Here is a 19,782-nt window from a genome sequence, read left to right as displayed (position 1 = left end):
AAAAAAATTCCATTTCCAAAAAAAAAGCCCCCCCCCCCAAAAAAAAAATGTATTTGAATCAGGATCTGCTGGCATAAAATAAAAGCACTGGTCACTTTTAGCTTTATATTCTACTTGCAAAATTTAATTCTGTAAATAAAATCCCCCCCCCCCCCCAAAAAAATCACATTTCCAAAAAAAAGACCCCCCCCCAAAAAAAATGTATTTGAATCAGGAGCTGCTGGCAGTAAATTCAAGCACTGGTCACTGTTACCTTTATATTATTCTTGCAAAAGTAAATTCTGTAATCCCCCCCCCCCCCCAAAAAAAATGTATTTGAATCAAGAGCTGCTGGAAGGAAAAAAAATTCAAGCACTGGTCACTTTTCTCTTATAGTGTCCAAAAAATTTAAAAAAATAAACCCCCCCTTTAAAAAAAAATATTTGAATCAGGAGCTGCTATCAGTAAATTCAAGCACTGGTCACTGTTACCTTTATATCGTCCTCCCAAAAGTTAATTCTGTAAATAACCCCCCCGCCAAAAAAAATCTCCCCCCCCCAAAAAAAAATAATATTTGAATCAAGAGCTGCTGGAAGGAAAAAAAAATTCAAGCACTGGTCACTTTCTCTTATAGTGTCCTTGCAAAAGTTAATTCTGTAAATAAAATCTCCTCCACCCCCCCCCCCCCTTAAAAAAAATATATATATTTGAATCAGAAGCTGCTGGCAGAAAATTCAAGCACTGGTCACTTTTCTCTTCATGTCCTGGCAAAAAAGTGAATTCTGCAAATAAACCCCCCCCCCCCCCCAAAAAAAAATGTATTTCAATCAGAAACTGATGGCAGTAAATTCAAGCACTGGTCACTGTTAGCCAAACCCCCCCCCCCCCCCCCAAAAAAAAAAAAAAAAAAAATGTGTGTAATGTCCAATGTTCCTGCCTTTTTAAAGACTAGTTAACAATGCACATTAACAAATAGTGCATAAGATAAAAGCTGCAGGTGACTGGTCAGTGCATCCTCACCCGACCGGTTTCGTCATGATTGGACTTCTTCCGGGGCAAGCAGGAGAGATGAGATTACACGGAAATGGGGGGGGGGGGGGACACAAGAACTCACAACTTCTTGTAACTTTTCTGTGTTTTTAGTAAGAAGCACCTTTAGTAATAAAGGGCCAGATTCACAAAAGAGATACGACGGCGTATCTCCTGATACGCCGTCGTATCTCTGTGTTAGGGCCGTCCTAACTATGCGGCTGATTCATAGAATCAGTTACGCATAGATAGCCCTAAGATCCGACAGGTGTAATTGAATTACACTGTCGGATCTTAACCTCTTCCGGCCCGCGCTATAGCCGAATGACGGCTTCAGCGCGGACCTCAAAATCCAAGAGGACGTCATTTGACATCCTCCTGTTTGTTCGTTCCCCGCGCGCGCTCCCGAGCGCGCTGCGGGGAAATTCTGTGTTGGCCGTGTCCCCTGGACACAGCCAATTACAGATCGCCGCAAACGGCCAATCAGAGTGGCCGTTTGCGATGCGATCTGTGTGGCCAATGAGAGATGATCTCAAATGTAAACATATGAGATCATCTCTCATTGCCGCCTCTCCCTCCTCACACAGACAGCGCGTGTGAGGAGAGAGAAGGTCTGATTACTGTGATTACTGTGAAAAGTTTACAGTGCCCATCCCAGTGCCCATCCCAGTGCCCATCCCAGTGCCATCCCAGTGCCCATCCCAGTGCCATCCCAGTGCCATCCCAGTGCCATCCGTGTTGAACATACAGTGCCATCCCTTTGCCACCTCATCAGTGCCAATCAGTGCCCACCTGTGCCGCCAATCAGTTGCTACCTGTGCCGCCAATCAGTTGCTACCTGTGCCGCCAATCAGTTGCTACCTGTGCCGCCAATCAGTTCCCATCTGTGCCGCCACATCAGTGCCCACCTGTGCCGCCACATCAGTGCCCACCTGTGCCGCCACATCAGTGCCCACCTGTGCCGCCACATCAGTGCCCACCTGTGCCGCCACATCAGTGCCCACCTGTGCCGCCAATCAGTTCCTACCTGTGCCGCCACATCAGTGCCCACCTGTGCCGCCACAACAGTGCCCACCTGTGCCGCCACATCAGTGCCCACCTGTGCCGCCAATCAGTTTCTACCTGTGCCGCCAATCAGTTCCTACCTGTGCCGCCAATCAGTGCACATCTGTGCCGCCACATCAGTGCCCACCTGTGCCGCCACATCAGTGCCCACCTGTGCCGCCACATCAGTGCCCACCTGTGCCGCCACATCAGTGCCCACCTGTGCCGCCAAATCAGTTCCTACCTGTGCCGCCAATCAGTGCACATCTGTGCCGCCAATTAGTGCACATCTGTGCCGCCACATCAGTGCCCACCTGTGCCGCCACATCAGTGCCCACCTGTGCCGCCACATCAGTGCCCACCTGTGCCGCCACATCAGTGCCCACCTGTGCCAATCAGTGCCCATTTGTGCAGCATTATCAGTGCACATCTGTTCAGCATTATTAGTGCACATCTGTGCAGCATTATCAGTGCCTACCTGTGCTGCCAATCAGTGCCCACCTGTTCCGCCACATCAGTGCCCACCTGTGCCGCCACATCAGTGCCCACCTGTGCCGCCACATCAGTGCCACCTCAGTGCCCACCTGTGCCAATCAGTGCCCATCTGTGTAGCATTATAAGTGCACATCTGTGCAGCATTATCAGTGCACATCTGTGCCGTCTCATCAGTGCCCATCTGCTCCGCCAATCAGTGCCCATCTGCTCCACCTCATCAGTGCCGATCTTCTCCACCTCATCAGTGCCCATCAGTGAAGGCTTAGCACACACCTGTGCAGTTGCATCAGCAACCATGTCCAAAAGGTCCAAAAGGTCCTATTCCCTTCAGGAGGCATTCCAAATCATTTCTGCCCCCGACGAGAGCAACGGGGAGCTCTCTCTTTCAGAGTCCCTTTCAAATTCAAATTCTGAGTTGGACGTCAATTATGAGCCCGCCCTCAGTAGCGGAACACTGAGTGACTCAGAGGAGGAAGATAGCCGGCCGGCTAAACGAAGGCGTTCTAGTGAGGAGGCAGTGCCATCCACCAGCACCGCAGTGCCATCCGCCAGCACTGCAGGGCCATCCGCCAGCACTGCAGGGCCATCCGCCAGCACTGCAGGGCCATCCGCCAGCACCGCAGTGCCTCGGCAACAAACTTCCAGGACCCATGCCAGCCTTCCCTATGCCCTTCAGAACCCCTTGTGGCTTCCTCCTAATTCAGGAGAAGCCAACATTCCCCCTTTCACGGCCCAGCCAGGAATCCAAGTGGACACAGAGAATTTTTCACCAATCAATTATTTTAACCTCATGTTTACAGAGGACATGCTATCCGAAATTGTGGCCCAGTGCAACCGATTTGCACAGCAATTTATTGCAAATAATCCCACGTCATACCATGCCCGTCCCTTCCAGTGGAGAGACCTTACGGTGGAGGAGTTTAAATTTTTTTTAGGCCTAACATTTTGTATGGGACTCAACCCAAAAAACACTTACCGTGCCTTTTGGTCCAAAAACCCGATCTACCACATGCCCATCTTCTCCAGCGTAATGCCCAGATCCCGATACTTTGCCATAATGAGATTCCTACATTTCAACGACAATACCCAGAGCCATCCCCGAAATCATCCAGAACATGACAGACTTTTCAAAATTCGGCCCTTACTGAATTATTTTTCAGAAAAATTCCCCCAATTATATACCCCGGACCAACACATCTGTGTGGATGAATCGCTTGTTAAATTTAGTGGCAGACTCCAAATAAAACAATTCATGCCCAGCAAAAGAGCCCGCTATGGCGTGAAGGTCTACAAATTGTGTGACCGAGTCACAGGATACCTGTATGCCTACAGAGTATACGAAGGCAAGGACACCCAGCTCAATCCCCCTAATTGCCCAGACTACTTGGGATCAAGTGGCAAAATTGTTTGGGAACTCATTAACCCCCTATTGGAAAAAGGCTATCATCTATACGTAGATAATTTCTACACCTCTCTTCCCCTGTTCCACAACCTGCACCGGAAGCAGACGCCAGCATGTGGCACCGTCAGAAACAATAGGAAAGGCTTTCCTCAAAGCCTGGTGAACACAACGCTGAAAAGAGGAGAATCAGCAAGTCTGCGTAACAATGCGGTTCTGGCGGTGAAGTGGAAGGACAGAAGAGACGTGTACATGCTATCTTCCATCCATAATGATACCGTCGTTGAAACCCGCAGAAGGCGTGGCACCACCATCCGAAAGCCCACTTGCATCCAGGACTATAATTTGTTTATGGGGGGGGTCGACTTCAACGACCAGATGCTTGAACCCTATCTTGCTACAAGAAGAACGTACCATTGGTACAAAAAAGTTGCCATTTATTTTTTTCAATTGGCCATATACAATTCTTATGTAATTTACAGCAACTCCACCCAAAACCCCAAACAGTTCCTTGGCTACCAAGAGGACCTTATCACTGCCCTTATTTTCCCGAACGGCCCACCCCAAACCATCCGATCTGATGTTTTAAGTCGTCTCGCCGAACGTCATTTTCCCGATAAAATCCCTCCCACAGAAACAGGCCGACGACGTCAAAAAAAATGCAAGGTATGCGCCAGTGATGGAGTCAGACGAGACACATCTTTCCATTGTGTGGATTGTCCTTCCCAACCAGGCCTCTGTATAATTAACTGTTTTCGCCGTTACCACACCAAACTAAAGTATTAATCCTCCGTTCCTGCCTTCACACACCTTCACACCCCTTATGCCACCGCCTGCTCTGTAACTGACCCCGGCTTGTTTTTTGACCACGATTCTGCCTAATGATTTTGTAATACCTCTGCCCGATATGGAACTGACCCCGGCTTGTTTTTTGACCACGATTCTGCCTAACGATTTTGTAATGCCTCTGCCCGATTTGGAATTGACCCTGGACTGTTTTTTCGACCATTCTTCTGCCTAACGATTCTGTACTGCCTCTGCCTGATCTGGAACTGACCTCGGACTGTTTGACCATGTTTTTGCCTGCCTCATGGACTGATCTTGTACCCTGCTACTGAACTAGTGGGAACACAGGGGTCTCACATATGTGAGGGGCGCCAGAAAAGTTTTTCTGGATGAAGAAAACTTTTTTGTTTTCTCATCCTAGATTAGGGTCTGGTTGCCCGGAGGCTTCAAAGAGATTTGGGTGGGAGAAGCCTCTACCCCTGTCCCCATTCTGTCCTGAACGAGGCCCTACTTCTGCCTGCTGCCTGTAGGACCTATGCCATCATGCCTCTGCCTGTTGCATGAACTGACCACCTGCACTAACCCTGACGGGACAGTATCCCTGCCTGGACGTTGCTGACCAAGTCCCTGCCTGCTGCCTGGACCAGTGCTATCCTGCTGTAGAACTGCGCTACTATTACCACAGGTAATCTTTTGTTTACGCTTTGCTCAGCATAATGTATTTTGAGGTGTAATTCTTGGTATGTGCATACTATGTGTCTCTGGAACACCTGACGGTGTTCCTTGCATGTTGGATCTCTGTATGTGGTCAGGCTATGTAGAAGTCTCACACATGTGGTATTGTTGTACTCAGGAGGAGTAGCAGAATGTATTTTGGGGTGTAATTTTTGCTATCTAAATGCTATGTGTTGGAAATATCTTAGAAACATACAACTTTGTGTAAAAAAAATGCGTTTTCATTTTTCTTCCACATGTTCCAAAAACTTCTGGAAAAAAATGAACCATTCAAAAGACTCATTATGCCTCATAGATTATACGTTGGGGTGTTCGCTTTCCAAAATGGGGTCATTTTGTGGGTAATTCCATTGTCCTGGTGTTCCAGGGCCTTCAAAAGTGTAATAGGTAGTCAACTAGTTAGATGTGCAATGTATGCTCCTAAAACCCCTGATGGCGCTTCCTGCATGTTGGGCCTCCGTATGTGGCCAGGCAGTGAAAAAGTCTCACACATGGGGTATCATTTTACTCAGGAGGAGTAGCAGAATGTATTTTGGGGTGTAATTTTTGCTATGTACATGCTATGTGTTGGAAATATCTTATCAATGGACAACTTTGTGTAAAAAAAATGCGTTTTCATTTTTTTTCCACATTTTCCAAAAACTGCTGGAAAAAAATAAACCGTTCAAAAGACTCATTATGCCTCATAGATTATACGTTGGGGTATTAGCTTTCCAAAATGGGGTCACTTTGTGGGTAATTCCATTGTCCTGGTGTTCCAGGGCCTTCAAAAGTGTAATGGGTAGTCAACTAGTTAGATGTGCAATTTATGCTCCTAAAACCCCTGATGGCGCTTCCTGCATGTTGGGCCTCCGTATGTGGCCAGGCAGTGAAAAAGTCTCACACATGGGGTATCGTTTTACTCAGGAGGAGTAGCAGAATGTATTTTGGGGTGTCATTTGTGGTATGTACATGCTATGTGTTGGAAATATCTTATCAATGGACAACTTTGTGTAAAAAAAATGCGTTTTCATTTTTTTTCCACATTTTCCAAAAACTGCTGGAAAAAAATAAACTGTTCAAAAGACTCATTATGCCTCATAGATTATACGTTGGGGTATTAGCTTTCCAAAATGGGGTCACTTTGTGGGTAATTCCATTGTCCTGGTGTTCCAGGGCCTTCAAAAGTGTAATAGGTAGTCAACTAGTTAGATGTGCAATTTATGCTCCTAAAACCCCTGATGGCGCTTCCTGCATGTTGGGCCTCCGTATGTGGCCAGGCAGTGAAAAAGTCTCACACATGGGGTATCGTTTTACTCAGGAGGAGTAGCAGAATGTATTTTGGGGTGTCATTTGTGGTATGTACATGCTATGTGTTGGAAATATCTTATCAATGGACAACTTTGTGTAAAAAAAATGCGTTTTCATTTTTTTTCCACATTTTCCAAAAACTGCTGGAAAAAAATAAACCGTTCAAAAGACTCATTATGCCTCATAGATTATACGTTGGGGTATTAGCTTTCCAAAATGGGGTCACTTTGTGGGTAATTCCATTGTCCTGGTGTTCCAGGGCCTTCAAAAGTGTAATAGGTAGTCAACTAGTTAGATGTGCAATTTATGCTCCTAAAACCCCTAATAGCGCTCCCTGCATGTTGGGCCTCCGTATGTGGCCAGGCAGTGAAAAAGTCTCACACAAGGGGTATCGTTTTACTCAGGAGGAGTAGCAGAATGTATTTTGGGGTGTCATTTGTGGTATGCACATGCCATGTGAGAGAAATAAGCTATTACAATGACAATTTTGAGAAATTTTTTAAATGAAAAATAAAAATCTTAATTTTGCAAAGAATTGTGGGAAAAAAACACAACTTCAAATAACTCACCATGCCTCTTAATAAATACCTTGGAATGTCTACTTTCCAAAAAGGGGTTATTTTGGGGGCATTTGTACTTTCCTGGCTTGTTAGGGTCCCAAGAAATGAGATAGGCCTTCAGTACATCAGGTGTGATCAGATGTGACAATTTTTTATGATTTGCACTATAGCTTGTAGACTCTAAAACTTTCACACAGACCAAATAATTTCCAAAAATTTGGGGTTATTTTTATCAAAGACATGTAGCAGTATAAATTGTGGCCAAAATTTATGAAGAAATATTAATAATTTGCAAAATGTTATCACAGAAACTAAGAAAAAATCATTTTTTTTCCAAATTTTCGGTCTTTTTTCATTAATAGCGCAAAAAATAAAAAACCCAGAGGTGATCAAATACCACCAAAAGAAAGCTCTATTTGTGGGAAAAAAAGGACAAAAAAATAATTTGGGTACAGTGTTGCATGACTGAGTAATTGTCATTCAAAGTGTGACAGCGCTGAAAGCTGAAAATTGCTCTGGGCAGGAGGGTTGTTTAAGTGCCCAGTAAGCAAGTGGTTAAGGATGCAATTCTAGGCCGGCCGCTAGTTGGCGAGGCCATTGCGGTCGGCGTAGAATATGCAAATGAATACTTACGGCGATTGCCGAACGTCCGCGCTGCCCGTCGATCTAACTTTACGTCGTTTCCGTCGAGTTACGCCGTGTAAAATTAGGGCTGAGCCCTAGGTGGTGTAAGTCATGTTAAGTATGGCCGTCGTTCCCGCGTCGAAATTTAAAAAACAACGTCGTTTGCGTAAGTCGTCCGTGAATGGCGCTGGACGCCATTTACGTTAACGTCAAAACAAATGACGTCCGTGCGATGTCATTTAGCGCAATGCACGTCGGGTAATTTACCCGACGGAGCATGCGCAGTACGTTCGGCGCGGGAACGCGCCTAATTTAAATGGTGCCCGCCCCATTTGAATTAGGCGGACTGGCGCCGATCGGATTTACGTTACATCGCCGCAAGTTTACAGGTAAGAGTTCTGAGAATCAGGCACTTAGGCTGTAAACCTGCGGCGGTGTAACGTAAATCACATACGTTACGCTGCCGTGGAGCAACGTAGTTCTACGAGAATCTGGCCCAAAGTATCCATGACAGAGGGAGAGGGGTAGAGTTTATTAAACAGATGGAATGTAAAAATAGTAAAATATAATTATAATAAATAAATATAAAATAATAAATCTTACATTTATCAAATTAATTAAATGTATATAGTAAATAATAAAAATAAAATCGCAGCTTGTAAAAAAAAAAAAAGAAAAAAAAAAAAGAAAAGAACAGTGGGGATACGCAGGCGGATCTGCTGTTCCGCCGTCGTATCCCTGTGCCTATCTTTGGAACTGATCCTCAGTAGCAGTTTTCCAAAGATAGGCAGAAGATCCGACATCTGTAAGAGACTTACACTGTCGGATCTTAGGATGCAGTACCGCATCCGCCGCTGGGGGCATTTTGCGTCGAAATGCCGCTTCGCGTATGCAAATGAGGACTTACGGAGATCCACAAAGCTTTTCAGCTTTGTTTTTTCTCCATAAGTTTACGTTTGCATGCGTAAAATTAGGGCTGCTTTTACAAGGTGTAAACTGTTTACACCTTGTAAAAACAGACCTTTTTTTTCGATTGCCGCGTTTTTTTTTATAAATTAGATTTTTTTTTTCGCCGTATCTTTTTTTTTAACCCGTCGCAATTTTTTAACCCGGCGCGATCCTCAAAACTCGGCGTATCGTAAAAACACGAGATGCACGTCGGGAAAAATGACGTCATGGGCATGCGCAGTACGTCCGGCGCGGGTGCGTGCCTAATTTAAATGGGAATCGGCCATTTGTATTAGGAACGCCTTGCGCCGGACGGAGTTAAGTTGCACCGCCGAAAATTTCCAGGTAAGTGCTTTGAGGATCGGCACCTAACTTGGGAGATTTGCGGCAGTGTAACTTAACTCGGAAAAGTTAAGTTAGGGCAGTTTTTTGAGGATTTAGTAGTGGGGTTGATGGGTTTTGAGAAAAATATGATTTGCTTTATTAAGGAAAGAACTTGAATAATAAGAAAAAATGTAAAGTGATATTGTGAAACTGGAAGGTAACAGTATCTAAGCTCTACATCTTCCCAGAGGTAAGTGTGACACTGCCAGCCATTGTTTGGTGGAGTCGTAGACGGTGTTGACATCTTGTAGAAGTTTTGTATTTGGTTTCTGTGCGTTTTTTTATTTTTTTGTGTGTTTTTAAGTTGTTTCGGTTATATCGCTTTGCATCCTCCGGTGATACGGTATAACCATCGATGGCCGAGAATGATGTCAGTAGGAATATCGCATGGAAACCTGACATACTGTGAGACGGGATACTGGCGGACAATCTCTGCACTGACTGTACCATTTATTTGTGTTACTGAATAATAATGTGCTGCTTTTTATTTCTGCTCTCTCCTTCTTCACTTTACTTTCTAGTCCTGAACTTTTAGGTTCCCTCTCATCTGTTGTATTCTTCAATTTTATTTGTTTCCCTTATCCCTATATATATATTAGGACAAAAAAATCAATGAAAAGAATTCATGGACAGCCGCACACCAAAATGAACCTAAAAAGGTAGGGGCAGATCCACAAAGAATCGGATCCGCGCAGCGTATCAGAGATACGCTACGCCGCCGTACCTTACCTGGCGTTCTTTCGAATCCTCAAAGATTTTGCGCCGTAAGTTACAGCGGCGTAGTGTATTTCTGGCGGCGGAATTCAAATCGGCGATTAGGGGGCGGTTTTCATTTAAATGAAGCGCGTCCCCGCGCCGAATGAACTGCGCATGCGTCGTCCCGAAATTTCCCGCCGTGCATTGCGCTAAATGACGTCGCTAGGACGTAATTTTTTTAACTTAGACGTGAGTTACGTTCATCCCGGACGACTTGCGCAAAAAATAAAAAAAATTCAAATTTCGACGCGGGAACGACGGCCATACTTAACATGGCAAGTCTATCTATACGCCGCAAAATACCAGCTTTAACTTTACGCCGGAAAAAGCTGACTAGAGACGACGTTACAGAATGCGACGGCCGCGCGTACGTTCGCGGATCGTCGTAAATCGCTAATTTGCATACCCGACGCGGAAAACGACGCAAACTCCACCCAGCGGACGCCGAAGTATTGCATCTAAGATCCGAAGGCGTACGAAGCCGTACGCCTGTCGGATCTTACCCAGATGCCGTCGTATCTTGGTTTGAGGATTCAAACTAAAGATACGACGCAGGTAATTTGAAAGTACGCCGGAGTATCAGTAGATACGCCGGCGTACTTGCTCTGTGGATCTGTCCCGTAGCCTTTATCGGTGTAAAAAGGATAAAAAGCACTACAAAACACAGCACAGCAAGCAGTGGGGTAATAAAGTTGACGCGTTTCGCACAATCAATCAGTGCTTAGTCATAGCTCATATATATTAGGGCTGTGGACATGAAAGATTAATTCCTCGATTAATCATACATTTTTTTGATCGATCAAAATTCTTTTGATTGGTACTGGTGGTGCAACGGATCGTAAATAATCCGTGATCCGAGCGGGTCACCATATGCGGATCGGCACACCACGTGATCTGCGAAGCTCCGCTGCTGCCTCGGCCATAAGAAAAGGCCGTACCTTCGGCCTAGTTTCCGGAGCGGCGGCCATCTTGGTCCACCCGGTGGCGGCGGCCTAGGTGAGCCTAGAGCGGAGCGCTGATGTCATCACCCGGCCTCAACTGCTCGTGTTCACCCGGCTTCTCTGGTAGGACTAAGCAAGCACTAATCTTCCTATACAGTGGGGGGAGATGTCTGTGGATATTACAGTGGGGGGAGATGTCTGTGGATATTACAGTGGGGGAGATGTCTGTGGATATTACAGTGGGGGAGATGTCTGTGGATATTACAGTGGGGGAGATGTCTGTGGATATTACAGTGGGGAGATGTCTGTGGATATTACAGTGGGGAGATGTCTGTGGAGATTACAGTGGGGGGAGATGTCTGTGGATATTACAGTGGGGGAGGTGTCTGTGGATATTACAGTGGGGGAGATGTCTGTGGATATTACAGTGGGGAGATGTCTGTGGATATTACAGTGGGGAGATGTCTGTGGATATTACAGTGGGGGGAGATGTATGTGGATATTACAGTGGGGAGGTGTCTGTGGAGATTACAGTGGGGGGGGGGGGATGCCTGTGGATATTACAGTGGGGGAGGAGATGTCTGTGGATATTACAGTGGGGGAGATGTCTGTGGATATTACAGTGGGGGGATGTCTGTGGATATTACAGTGGGGGAGATGTCTGTGGATATTACAGTGGGGGAGATGTCTCTGGATATTACAGTGGGGGAGATGTCTGTGGATATTACAGTGGGGGGAGATGTCTGTGGATATTACAGTGGGGGAGATGTCTGTGGATATTACAGTGGGGGGAGATGTCTGTGGATATTACAGTGGGGGGAGATGTCTGTGGATATTACAGTGGGGGAGATGTCTCTGGATATTACAGTGGGGAGGTGTCTGTGGAGATTACAGTGGGGAGGTGTCTGTGGAGATTACAGTGGGGGAGATGTCTGTGGATATTACAGTGGGGGGAGATGTCTGTGGATATTACAGTGGGGGGAGATGTCTGTGGATATTACAGTGGGGGGAGATGTCTGTGGAGATTACAGTGGGGGGATGTCTGTGGATATTACAGTGAGGGGAGATGTCTATGGATATTACAGTGGGGGAGATGTCTGTGGATATTACAGTGGGGAGATGTCTGTGGATATTACAGTGGGGGAGATGTCTGTGGATATTACAGTGGGGAGATGTCTGTGGATATTACAGTGGGGGAGATGTCTGTGGATATTACAGTGGGGGGAGATGTCTGTGGATATTACAGTGGGGGAGATGCCTGTGGATATTACAGTGGGGGGAGATGTCTGTGGATATTACAGTGGGGGGAGATGTCTGTGGATATTACAGTGGGGGGAGATGTCTGTGGAGATTACAGTGGGGGGATGTCTGTGGAGATTACAGTGGGGGAGATGTCTGTGGATATTACAGTGGGGGAGATGTCTGTGGAGATTACAGTGGGGGAGATGTCTGTGGATATTACAGTGAGGGGAGATGTCTGTGGATATTACAGTGGGGGGAGATGTCTGTGGATATTACAGTGGGGGAGATGCCTGTGGATATTACAGTGGGGGAGATGTCTGTGGAGATTACAGTGGGGGAGATGTCTGTGGATATTACAGTGAGGGGAGATGTCTGTGGATATTACAGTGGGGGGAGATGTCTGTGGATATTACAGTGGGGGGAGATGTCTGTGGAGATTACAGTGGGGGAGATGTCTGTGGATATTACAGTGAGGGGAGATGTCTGTGGATATTACAGTGGGGAGGAGATGTCTGTGGATATTACAGTGGGGGGAGATGTCTGTGGAGATTACAGTGGGGGGAGATGTCTGTGGATATTACAGTGGGGGAGATATCTGTGGATATTACAGTGGGGGAGATGTCTGTGGATATTACAGTGGGGGGAGATGTCTGTGGATATTACAGTGGGGGAGATGTATGTGGATATTACAGTGGGGAGGTGTCTGTGGAGATTACAGTGGGGAGGTGTCTGTGGAGATTACAGTGGGGGAGATGTCTGTGGATATTACAGTGGGGGGAGATGTCTGTGGATATTACAGTGGGGGGAGATGTCTGTGGATATTACAGTGGGGGGAGATGTCTGTGGAGATTACAGTGGGGGGATGTCTGTGGATATTACAGTGAGGGGAGATGTCTATGGATATTACAGTGGGGGAGATGTCTGTGGATATTACAGTGGGGAGATGTCTGTGGATATTACAGTGGGGGAGATGTCTGTGGATATTACAGTGGGGAGATGTCTGTGGATAATACAGTGGGGGAGATGTCTGTGGATATTACAGTGGGGGAGATGTCTGTGGATATTACAGTGGGGGAGATGTCTGTGGATATTACAGTGGGGAGGTGTCTGTGGATATTACAGTGGGGGAGATGCCTGTGGATATTACAGTGGGGGAGATGTCTGTGGATATTACAGTGGGGAGATGTCTGTGGATATTACAGTGGGGAGATGTCTGTGGATATTACAGTGGGGGAGATGTCTGTGGATATTACAGTGGGGAGATGTCTGTGGATATTACAGTGGGGAGATGTCTGTGGATATTACAGTGGGGAAGATGTCTGTGGATATTACAGTGGGAAGATGTCTGTGGATATTACAGTGGGAAGATGTCTGTGGATATTACAGTGGGGGGAGATGTCTGTGGATACAGTGGGGGGAGACGTCTGTGGATATTACAGTGGGGGGAGATGTCTGTGCATATTACAGTGGGGGAGATGTCTGTGGATATTACAGTGGGGGGAGATGTCTGTGGATATTACAGTGGGGGAGATGTCTGTGGATATTACAGTGGGGGAGATGTCTGTGGATATTACAGTGGGGGAGATGTCTGTGGATATTACAGTGGGGGAGATGTCTGTGGATATTACAGTGGGGGAGATGTCTGTGGATATTACAGTGGGGAGATGTCTGTGGATATTACAGTGGGGGAGATGTCTGTGGATATTACAGTGGGGGTGATGTCTGTGGATATTACAGTGGGGGAGATGTCTGTGGATATTACAGTGGGGAAGATGTCTGTGGATATTACAGTGGGGGAGATGTCTGTGGATATTACAGTGGGGGAGATGTCTGTGGATATTACAGTGGGGGGAGACGTCTGTGGATATTACAGTGGGGGGAGATGTCTGTGGATATTACAGTGGGGGGAGATGTCTGTGGATATTACAGTGGGGGAGATGTCTGTGGATATTACAGTGGGGGAGATGTCTGTGGATATTACAGTGGGGGGAGATGTCTGTGGATATTACAGTGGGGGATATGTCTGTGGATATTACAGTGGGGAAGATGTCTGTGGATATTACAGTGGGGGAGATGTCTGTGGATATTACAGTGGGGGAGATGTCTGTGGATATTACAGTGGGGGGAGACGTCTGTGGATATTACAGTGGGGGGAGATGTCTGTGGATATTACAGTGGGGGGAGACGTCTGTGGATATTACAGTGGGGGGAGATGTCTGTGGATATTACAGTGGGGGAGATGTCTGTGGATATTACAGTGGGGGAGATGTCTGTGGATATTACAGTGGGGGAGATGTGGATATATATTTAAGCAGAGAATCTACAGAATAAAATGGCGATTGTTGCAATATTTTATGTCACACGGTATTTGTGCAGCAGGGGTTTTAAAACGCAACTTTTTGGGGAAAATGTACATAAAAAAAAAATGAAAATGTAATATTTTTAGCGGCGCTATACCGCCACTGCGCCTCCTGCCCCAGTGTGAAAGGGGCCTTAAGCTCTACATTTGATGCTAGTCCTTTACACACGGTTCCACTGTATTTATTTTTTGTATTAAGAAAGAGAGAATACTTTTGCAACATTGTAATTGTTTGTTTCCTTGCAGTCAATATTGGTCTCTATAAGTAGATTACATTCACTCTGCTGCGTGTTGTATTGACACAGCGGGCGTAGTCAGGCAGGCACTTTGGGTTTGTGACGCTCAGGCTTTCCGTTTCCCATCAGGTGGAAGAGGACACAATTTATTTAAAATTCTGTATGGCGGTTATTGGCCCAGATTCACAGACAGCGGCGCACATTTAATGACGCCGTAGCGTATCTCCTGTACGCTACGCCGACGCAGCGCAGAGAGGCAAGCACTGAATTCACAAAGCCAGTGCTCCCAAAACTGCGCTGGGTTTCCTAGGCGTAAGCCGGTGTAGGTGGAAGTGGGCGTGAGCCATGCAAATGAGGCGTGACCCCATGCAAATGATGGGCTGAGTGTCAGACAGATACGTATAACGAACCGTCCCGTGGACGCATCGCAGTGCGCATGCTCAGAATCACGTCAGAACTACTCCCTAAGGCCCCGTACACACGATAGAATCCATCCGCTGAAAAATCCCAGCGAATGGGTTTCAGCGGATAGATCCCCTGGGATGGATTCCAGCAGATCAAATATTCGCTGACATGCTAAACAAATCTATCTGCTGGAATCCATCCCAACGGATGGATCCGCTGGTCTGTATAGACTCACCGGATCCATCCGTCCGAAGGGATCCCCCGCATGCGTCGTAATGATTTGACGCATGCGTGGAATTCCTTATATGACAGCGTCGCGCACGTCACCGCGTCATAATCACGGTGACGGCGCGACACGTCATCGCCAGAGGATTTCGGCGCGGATTTCAATGCGATGGTGAGTACACTCCATCGCATTAAAATCTGCTGAAATCCTCGAGAGGATTTATCCGCGGAAACGGTCCGCTGGACCGTATTCGCGGATAAATCCTCTCGTGTGTATGGGGTCTAAGATACGTTGGATCACTGCCTACGGCATGAACGTAACCTACGCCCAGCCCCATTCACGTCCAACGTAAACAACGTAAAATACGCCGGCTTGTGTTCCCTGGTGCAGCCCTTTGCATGGATGCTGCTGAGTTACACCTCCTTTATGGGGCATAACGTTACGCCGGACGTATGACTTTACGCGCACTTGCGTCGGGCGCACGTGCGTTCGTGAATCGCCGTATCTCCCTCATTTGCATATTTGAATAGAAAATCAATGGGAGCGCCACATGCGTCCAGCGTAAATATGCGCCCACTCTACGCCGACGTAGGGATGAAGACTGTTTTTTAGGTGTATCTTAGTATGTGGGTCCGGCGCACAGATACGACGGCGCATATTTGCAATTACGCAGCGTATCTGGAGATACGTCGGCGCAAGTGCTTTGTGAATCCGGGCTTTACAAAAATAAGGTCTGCCAGTGTACTCCGGCTCCTCGTGTTATTGAACGGCACTAAACAGACACAAAAAAAAAGGGGGGAAATGATATCCTAGAAATTAGAGCGGAATAAAATTAGATTGTGGCACCAGAGCTCCCAAGGCTCCGTCCTCCAATCAGAATACTGCTCCCGATGTTCCTCCAGCATGCAGCAAGTGACGCTCTGCTCCCAGATGAGACCTCTACATATTGCTGGGTGTGGGGGGGGCGAGGCAGGGTAGAGGATTGAGCGGGCACCTTACAGCCTGATGTAATTATACCAGGCAGGTGCATTCTCACTAGGGCCCAGGTAATGAAATCTTTTCTCTATTAAGATTCCATCAGTGACGTCACTCAATGAAGGTACATGCATCCCTTATACAATTAGCAGAATAATCACCCCAATCACAGCCGGGGATTCTTCTCACTTATTGCTGTTTACTAATTTACCATCAATCACCGAGATGAAAGGAAATTCTCTGTATATTCTGTGCACAGAACATTGTACATATTTCAAACATTGGCCTGGATTCAAGAAGCAATTGCGCCTGTGTAACCATAGGTTACACAGCGCAATTGCTTACTTGCCCCGGCGTAACGAATGCTCCTGATTCAGGAACCTCGTTACGCCGACGGCAGCCTAAGATATGCGCGGCATAAGGCTCTTATGCCCGCATATCTTAGGCTGCATTCTTGCGATGGCCGCTAGGTGGCGTTCCCGTTGTGCTCAGCGTATAGTATGCAAATTGCATACTCACGCCGATTCACAACGTCGCGCGAACCCTGCGTACGCAATTTACGTAGTTTCCGTACGGCGGTTTTTGCGTAAGGGCAGCCAATGTTACGTATACCCGTCGTTCCCGCGTCGCGAAATTTGAAAATTACGTAGTTTGCGTAAGTGAATCGTGAATGGCGCTGGACGCCATTCACATTCACTTTGAAGCAAATGACGTCCTTGCGACGTCATTTGCCGCAATGCACGTCGGGAAAGTTTCCCGACGGAGCATGCGCTCTACGATCGGCGTGGGAACGCGCCTAATTTAAATGATTCCCGCCCCCTACGGGATCATTTAAATTGCGCGCGCTTGCGCCGGGCATTTTGCCGTCGCGCGACCACGCAATTTACGGAGCTACTGCTCCGTGAATCAAGGGCAGCGCAGCAAATTTGCGGGGGCGCAGGGCAAAAATGTTAAAAAATGCGCAATTCTACCTGAATCCAGCCCATTATATTTCACACTTAGGTCCCTTTCACACTGGGGCGTTTTTCAGGCGCTTTAGCGTTAAAAAAAGCGCCTGTAAAGCGCCTGAAAGAAGCTGCATCTGCAATCCCAATGGGAAAGCGCCGAGTGCTCCCACACTGAGGCGCTACGCGGGCAGGGCGTAAAAAAAAGTCCTGCAAGCAGCTTCTTTGCAGCGCTTTAGGGGCGTTGAATACACCGCTCCTAATGCCCCCTTCCCATTGAGGGAGCTTTTTTAACGCCAAAGCGCCTAAAAAAACGCCCCAGTGTGAAATCTCTGATCTCGCGGACCTGATCTCCCGGACTTTGGGGACCCGGTACCAGCCGGCCGTAGGTCCCTTGAACCCCAAACTTGGCACACATGTAGCAAAGTTTGTTGTCCGGGGGGACCTATGGCCCGGGGGGACCTACGGCCCGGGAGCACCGATTTTTCAAAGCCAGGCACCCCTTCCATAGACTCCAATGTTAAACAGTCATTTCTCCTGTAGGTTTGGTGACCCGTTACTGGTCGGTCGTAGGTCCCCTGGACCCGGAACTTGGCACTCATGTAGCCCCATTTCTCCTCTACAATCGTGCAAAACTTGTGGTCTGGGGGACCTACGGCTGGGGAGCACCAATTTTTCAAAGCCGGGCACCCCTTCCATAGACTCCTATGTTATATGGTCATTTCTCCAGTGAATTTCGGGACCCGTTGCCAGCCGGTTGTAGGTCCACTGGAGCCGGAACTTGGCACTCATGTAGCCCCATTTCTCCTCTATAAGTGTGCAAAGTTTGTTGTCTGGAGGACCTACGGCTGGGGAGTACCGATTTTTCAAAGCCGGGCACCCCTTCCATAGACTCCAATGTTAAATGGTCATTTCTCCAGTGACTTTGGGGACCCGTTACCGGCCGGTCGTAGGTCCCCTGGACCCGGAACTTGGCACTCATGTAGCCTCATTACTCCTCTACAAGTGTGCAAAGTTTGTTATCTTGGGAACCTATGGCCGGGGAGTACCGATTTTTCAAAGCCGGGCACCCCTTCCATAGACTTCTATGTTATATGGTAATTTCTCCAGTGAATTTGGGGACCCGTTACCAGCCGGTTGTAGGTCCACTGGACCCGGAACTTGGCACTCATGTAGCCCCATTTCTCCTCTATAAGTGTGCAAAGTTTGTTATCTGGGGAACCTATGGCCGGAGAGTACCGATTTTTCAAAGCCGGGCACCCCTTCCATAGACTTCTATGTTATATGGTAATTTCTCCAGTGAGTTTGGGGACCAGTTATCAGTCGGTTGTAGGTCCACTGGAGCCGGAACTTGGCACTCATGTATCCCCATTTCTCCTCTACAAGTGTGCAAAGTTTGTTGTCCGGGGGACATACGGCTGGGGAGCACCGATTTTTCAAACCCGGGCACCCCTTCCATAGACTCCCATGTTAAATGGTAATTTCTCCAGTGATTTTGGGGACCCGTTACCGGCCGGTCGTAGGTCCCCTGGACCCGGAACTTGGCACTTATGTAGCCCTATTTCTCCTCTACAAGTGTGAAATGTTTGTTGTCTGGAGAACCTACGGCTGGGGAGCACCGATTTTTCAAATCCGGGCACCCCTTCCATAGACTCCCATGTTAAACGTCAGTCTAGTCATGGACACAGTGAGACATGGGCACAGTGAGGCATGGGCACAGTGAGACATGGGCACAGTGAGACATGGGCACAGTGAGGCATGGACACAGTGAGGCATGGGCACAGTGAGGCATGGGCACAGTGAGGCATGAGCACAGTGAGGCATGGGCACAGTGAGGCATGGACACAGTGAGGCATGGGAACAGTGAGGCACGCACATGGACACAGTGGGGGAGATTCAGATAGAGATACGACGGCGTATCTCCTGATACGCCGTCGTATCTCTGAGATCCGATGGTCGGATCTATGCGACTGATTCATAGAATCAGGTTACGCATAGATCTCCCTTAGATCCGACAGGTGTAAGTGACTTACACCGTCGGATTTTAGGCTGCAATCTCCCGCCGGCCGCTAGGTGGTGCTTCCATTTGTATACGCGAGGAATATGCAAATGAGGAGACCCGCCGATTCAGAAACGAACGCCCGCCCGTCACTATTTTTTTACGCCGTTTGCGTTCGGCTTTTTCCGGCGGATAGTTACCCCTGCTATATGCGGCGTATCCTATGTTAAGTATGGCCGTCGTCCCCGCGCCGAGTTTTGAACTTTTACGTCGTTTGCGTAAGTCGGTCGCGAATACGGATGGACGTAATTTACGTTCACGACGACACCAATGACGTCCTAGCCACGTCATTGGGAGCAATGCACGCTGGGAAATTTAGCCGGCGGCGCATGCGCATTTAAATCGGCGCGGGGACGCGCCTGATTT

Source organism: Rana temporaria, chromosome 12 (assembly GCF_905171775.1).
Source record: "Rana temporaria chromosome 12, aRanTem1.1, whole genome shotgun sequence".
In the NCBI taxonomy this organism is placed as follows: Eukaryota; Metazoa; Chordata; class Amphibia; order Anura; family Ranidae; genus Rana; species Rana temporaria.
Note: the sequence above shows the minus strand (reverse complement) of the source record.